The following is a 7472-nucleotide window of genomic DNA, read 5'->3' as shown; positions in this document are numbered from 1 at the left end:
CATAAATTTCATTAAATTTTCTTTTCAAGTAACAGTTTTTACCCAACCGCAGCACGTTTTCAAAGGCAAATATAAGTCAATATACAACTTTTGTAAGACGCTATAAAATTATATCTCTTTACAATAGTGTATATGTAAAAAATATATATATATATTCGTTTGAAATTAATAATAATACAATATATTTAATCGTATCAATTCAAAAGAAAATCGTTTTTTTTCCATGGGAGTAGAGTAAAATGAAATGTAAACAAGATATCCTGATAATAAGGTAAATTAAAATAATCCATTTCATACCAAAACATAAGATACCTCTACACTAGATATATAGTTAGCACCGGACCTGCTGTCACAGTGCAATAGAAGTAGTATTTTACACCTCGGTAGCTATACTGTTTGGTTTATTTTCATTCTGGACCACAAGTAGCATTCATTTATTTAATGGCACTGTAAACTACGGTGACAACGAACTTTTCATGATATAAAGGTAAACATAAGCTACTGTAAAAAGATCACACAGTTCGTTGTTGCAAGGCCATAGACTCAGCAACCATGATTAGACTAAATCGGATCTCATTACATACGGACCTTTGCTTCTCTTCTGAGCTCGTGTCTCTTATCCGAAGTGGGTGAAGTGTAACGAAAACAATAGTAAACGAGGCAATATAACAATATAACCTCTTCCTTCCTTCCCCATTTCCTGCTCCGTCTTGAGTTTTATTTCTTTTCCTTCATCACTTCTTCGTCCTCTTCTTCCTCCTCTCATTATTTGCTTCTCATATTTCTAATACAATCGCATGATTATGAGAGGAATAACAAAAAAAAAAAAAAGTGAAAACGCGATAATCACAAACAAACAACAAAGCATCCCCCCCCCAAAAAAAAAGAAAAAAAAAATATATATATATAATATATATATATATGTATATATATATATATATATATATATATATATATATATATATATATATATATATATATATATATACGCTCCTTCAAATTATAAACACCGGAAAAGAGACAGAAACAAAAGCAGAAAGATAGAAAGTAAATAGAAAGTAAATAGAAAGTAAATAGAAAGATACAAACAGAAATTCAGTCTCGCGGAAATATATACTATAAGAATGAATTTTACTATACTATTATAAATTTTAACGAAAGACTTTTATTACACTTGGGTATGTAATGCTACATAAATATATGTCGTGTGTGTGTACTTTCGCCCAAGGAGTAAAATGTCATATTAAACACTATTATATGCCGACCATTGCACTGAAAAATATCCAATCTTAAAGAATTATAATGAAGTTTTAAATACCTCTTTTCTTGGCTACTTCAAAACCCTTTTTCGTAAAATATTCAGCAAAAAGAAGAAAAAATCTACGTACGTCCTAACATTAAGGAAGAGTTTTATATGTTTAATATTAGGATTCTCTCTCTCTCTCTCTCTCTCTCTCTCTCTCTCTCTCTCTCTCTCTCTCTCTCTCTCTCTCTCTCTCTCTCTCTCTCTCTCTCTCTCTCTCTCTCTCTCTCTTGCCCTCTATCTATCTATCTACTTATCTAAACTAAGCATTAAGATGACGAGAAATCCTGGAAAAAATATATGAAAATACTTGCATGTCTTTTAACATATACCTTGTTGGCATACCCACTGAAGTTACCATTAACGTTGCTATTAAAGCTCATCACAGACTTCCTAATCGTCAAGATCATTAGAATACGCATTTAAAGAATACGTTAGCTATAAAGTTTATTTACAAGTGCTCCCACTTTCGTTTCCGAGTCTCCATTCATTTGTCGAAATTTGGGGTTCGAGGAGTCATCAGTAATATATCACTTGATAACGAAGAGCACCCATCTTCTATTCATATATCTTAGTAGTATAGTTGCATTCGTTCACCCCATACATGTTGTTAATAAACCCATCAAATACACTATTCATCTCACTTAGTTTCATATTCTCATAAGTTTACATAACTGCATTCGTTCGTCTCAAACAATCCTGCGACAACCATCCATCAGATGATGCTGGACGCTGGCCAACTACAAGTCTGGTCATGAGAAGAAATCTGAGGCAATCTGTCTCCTTTGCGTTGAGCAATTCAAAAGAGATGAAAAGAAAAAAATCTGGTTTTCTCGTTTTAACAATTAAGGATTAAAATAACATATGAAAATCCATGATTGTTTAAGGGATTTCATTAGCACTCGTGGCCCAAGAGCACAAGAAGCAAATTCAGCTTTAAAGGGAATGGAGACAAGGTGTGTTCTGTTTGATTGAACTCCTTTGACTATATCCTTTTCTTTTAAAGTGTTTTGATATAATGCATATGTTGGGCTAATATATAGTCGTACTACAGATTGAAAAAAGAAAAATTACTTTTCAGTCATGTCCAATGATTCTGGCATGACAACCATGATCAGTGGATGCTCCATCTGTAGTCCAGAGGTGAAAGAAGTATTTAAACCTAGTGTAGTTACCAGAAAAGTTCTTACTGAGAATAATTGAGAATGTTTAGCGTTTTCACCATAATACAAATTCTGTTGTCATAATTTTTATTTGAAATTGAATTTTGTTGGCTAACTTTATTTTGCACAATGGATACCTAACACAATGTGATATTCCATTAATTAAGTTATATTTGGTGCAATATTTAGGGATATTTGCCTTCTTCATCAGGCATGCTATTGCCTTGTTGATGTGATAACCATGACTGTTTTTCAATTCTTCTATTAGATACAATACTGATACTTGTTATTGATGTTATTAAGGGTGCTACAGTTATTGTAAATTTGTTTGATTCTTATCCCATTTCACTGAAAGTTCTAATTATTATTTATGTTTGTTTTTTGCATGTTAAAATAACTTGGGTTACATCTAAGTTATGTATATATTTTGTGGAAAACAGAACTTTCATAATGTAATTCTTAGATATTTACTGTATGCATATACACTTCAGGAAGACAGTTGAAACTTTACATACAAAGAGGAGTTAACTAGGAAAGGCAGAGAATGAACAGAATGAAAAAGAAAATATCTCTGAAGAAACTGATTGTTCAACAATGCATCCTATAAGCCCTTCATCACCACTTCCTCCACCAAACTCAGCTGTCCCATGCTCATCATCAACAGCCCTAACTGCCAGTAGTCCCAATTAATTGTCTATTGAACTTTTTTCTTCATTTCAAAAGCTGTTGAAGAGAATCAAGCCATCATTGACATTAATGCCACCAAAATCTCTGAAAAATAAGCACTTTTCAAGCAAAGCCAGAAAGAAAAGATGAAAATGTAAGGGAGGAGCGTATATCAACAGCTGCAAGAAATTTGGATGAACTTTTAAAAAATGGAGCCAGATCTTGAACTTACTGGCGAAAATGATGCATGGGTAATAAGATTGGCATATTGACATCTCTATTTGAGCAATCCAATTGCTTCATCAAGTATACAGTATAAGCCATCCTCAAGCTCACTTGCCACTGGAATACAAGTATTTGCTTTTCAATTGAACAACTATACGGCTGGGGGTTGTTCTGAGTGGCGAAGGCTCAAGCATAGAGTTATAAAACACATGGAAGGCTCATCAAAAAAACATCAAAACTCTGTCCATTTTTTTAAAGAAAATCAGAAGTCGACAGTACATTGCCATACGCATTCAACTAAGAGCAGCATTCGGCATTGTGCCATCAAAATGTGCTGCAGAGCACTATGAAACACGAATTGCAGAACTCCATCAAGCAGGTGATGATGTTGGTGATTTTGGTCATTGAAGAGTTTTATTCCCAGAAATGATAGAGGTAGCATGCCACTTCATTGTCAAAGAAACGGGAATTTTTAAATGAAAGACTTCCAAACACTGGTTTGCCTCCTCATGCTTATGTTAGTGCAGACAAATCCACAAATCACAGGGTGCCAAACCAGACAATAATCCTCGCAAATATTTCTCGCCAAAATAAGCTGTTTTGGTGAAAGCCGAACAAAACAGAATGAGGACTTGTTTTTAAATGGAAAATATGGTGAAATATTGACTGACCTATCATGAGTTGCTTGTGGCTCACACGCACACATGTAAAAACAAATGCATAAACATAAAAAAAATGTATAGCAGGGGAAAACGGCTTTTGTTTTGATTATTATTATGCTATTCGTACTTTTTAAACTTTCTTATTTGTTATAATTTTTCCTTTTTTTGATCGTGTACTGTATCGCAAGTTTCTGTACTCCCTTTTCTGTATCAATTTCGCATTTTTTCTTTCCCGTATTGCTTTTCTTAATTCGTATTCTTATTTTACTTTGGACTCACTTTCTACGTTCGCTTTTTCTCATTTTCACGTTTCTTTATTTTCACTTTGCTTAATTTTCTGTTTTGTTGGCGCAATTTTCTGCATTTTTTGTTTCACAAATTTTCTTTCTTTCGCATATTTTTCGCATTTTGACGCATGTTCTACTTGCTTTTTTTCCTCTCGCCTTTTTCTAATTATTAATACGTTTCTCTTAATTTTTCTCTTTTGAATTTACCGCCCTTTTGACGGCTTTTCTACTTCCATTTTTCATTATTTTGGGGGGTTGTTCATCTTCTTCAATTGAAAGAGGGTACAATTTCACATATAAAATTAAACAATCCATTGGAACATACATATATTTCACAAAAGAAAGATATGACTTGTTTTGACGTCCTGCACTGAAATAGGAGAGGGTGAAATTTTCATTAACCTATCATAAGTTGTACATGGCCTTCACACACATAAAAATACGCAATATGGAAAAACTGACTGCAGCCGGCGGGCGACTTGTAATTGTGCACGGACGCTTTTCATGTCTTGCAGCCCCGGTCGTTTTTGTTTTTTTTTTCGTTTTTTTTATTATTTTATGTCGCAGTATTACAGCATGATTATAATTATCTTTTTATTTTCTGTTTTGTTTGTGCACTTTTTTTAAATTTATTTCGCAATTTTTCTTTCACACAAGAGTACAAAAGGCACACACACACACACAAAACACACAAAACACACACACACACACACACACACACACACACACACACACACACACACACACACACACACACACACACACACACACACACACACACACACACACACACACAGAGAGAGAGAGAGAGAGAAGGGGAAAATGATTGCAACACAAGAAAAAAAACACACATAGGCGGACATAAATACATAGTAGGGGAAAACAGACTGCAACTGAGGCAGCTTGTTTTTTCCCTTATTTTCTTACTTCGTACTCTCTACTTTCTTCTTTATTAATGTCACCTTTCTTTTCTTTTCCCGCTTTTCTATATCGCAAATTTCTACGCGGGTTTTTTCTTTCTTTCTTTCTTTCTTTTCGCCTTATTTAGTTTTGTTAGCGAACTTTCGTGTATTAATCTCTCTCTCGCACTGTTTTCTAAATTCGTATTTTTGTCGCGTTTTGATGCATTTCCTATTTTCTCATTTAAATCGTTTCTTTATTTTCACTTGTATTCGCTTTAATTTCTGCTTTGTCAGCGCAGTTTTCTGTATATTCTGTTTCGCAATTTTTCTTTCTTTCACATATTTTTCGCATTCTGACGCAATTTCGGTTGATTTTTATTCCCTTTATTTTCTAATCATTGGGATATATGTTTTATATGGGAGAGATATGGCTTGTTTTGACGCCCTACACTGAAATAGGAAAAAATGTAATATTTATTGACCTATCATGAGTTAAACATGGCTCACACGCACACATATAAATACAAACAAATACATGCACACATACATACATAACAGGCTTGTTTATTTTATTACCATTTTCTATTTTATATCGCAAGTTTAGACACACGTTTTTCCCCCTTTTCGTCGCCTCATTTTGTTTTCTTAGCACACCTTTCAGTATTTATTTCTCAATTTTTCTCTTTCGTACTGTTTCTTAAGTCGCATCTTTGTCGTACTTCGGACGCATTTTCTACTCTCGCTTTTTCTTACATTCAACGTTTCTTTATTTTCTGATTCGTAAGCGTAGTTTTCTGCATCTATTGTGTATTTTTCAATCTCTCACGTTTATCGTATTTTGACTCATTTCCTACTTTCACTTTTTCTCACTTTTCTATAGAGTCGTGTTTTCATCTTCTTTTTCGAATTTTTAATTGCACTTTTGTCTCGTTTTCTACTTTTGTTCGCATCTTCACACGTTTCTTTTTCTAGTTAGTGGTTTGTTCTTTTTCCTTAATTTTCTTAGTGTTTCTTAACCTATTTTCGTTACAATACCTGTTCGAATTCACATAGTACACGAATATTTATATACACATTGATTTAAACATACAAGAAAGGTCATAGCATTTCACATACATAAATCTACACATACAATTGACATAGTTCATTATGCATATATTTTAGATAATAGAGGGTTGGAGTGTTCTGAAGTCCTACAGTGAAGTAGGAAAAATACACAATAGGGAAAAACTGATTGCAACCGGCGGCTTGAATTATTTGTGCCCGGACGCTTTCCATGTCTTTCAGCCCCGGGCGAGATTGCAATCAGAGGGAGAATTTTTGGCGCCCTTTTGCAGATTCGAACTCGCGATCGCGGGTTTAGAATCTGGCGCCCTTACCCTCTCGGCCACGGTGACGAGGGACGATCAAATAAGATTGGGAGAAACATCTATGCAACATGTGTGTGTTCATTTGTGTAAGCGTATGTGTCTGTGTATGTTTATATGTGGCTAAATATGTAAGAGGAAGGGGGGGGGGGTATTGCTATGCGTGTGTGTCTGTGTGGCTATTTGTGTCAATATGTGTAAGAGGGTGTAGTTATTAGGGTATGTGTGTTCATATTTGCGTGATGATACGATACCGATAATGGTTATATGACGATGCGATGATGATGGTAATGATAATGGGTGGTGATGGTAATGTTATATGAGATTGTCAGTCTGATTCTCAAACACGGAAAAGAAATAATTGGCTTGATTCGATTTACATCGTCAATTTTTTTTTGCAGAGACCCCAATCATGCACCTCCAGATATGACCTCGACCCCAGTCTGTTCTACGATGTATAGGCTTATATTAAGTTTATCATAATATCATCATCATTTCATTCAATAAACATAAAAACAAAATTACAATTACGATTCCATTTCATTTTGTTCCGAGTTTCGTGAGAATTCAGATTTTTTTGGACCGCATTTTAAAGTGTGTAATAATCAAACAAAATTTAACCATTATCTACTAATCAATATGTGACTAAATATATGCTAAAAATATCTCAAAATTGAGAAAAGACTACGTGTGATACTTTGAGCTCTTGGCGACCCCTGGGTTGCGAAAGACTGATTTAGATCATGAGCACTGAAGATTCCCCTATCAGTGAAGTCACTTCGTCATCGCAGTTCTTACATCGGGAAAGGTGGGTGTCGAGCCATCTGATTGGAGACCATATTCTCTACTAGACTGCTGTTTCACGCAATACTTCTCGCAAATATTTTTCTCTAAAAT

Source organism: Penaeus vannamei, chromosome 15, assembly GCF_042767895.1.
Source record: "Penaeus vannamei isolate JL-2024 chromosome 15, ASM4276789v1, whole genome shotgun sequence".
Taxonomy (NCBI): domain Eukaryota; kingdom Metazoa; phylum Arthropoda; class Malacostraca; order Decapoda; family Penaeidae; genus Penaeus; species Penaeus vannamei.
This window is presented reverse-complemented; position numbering follows the sequence as displayed.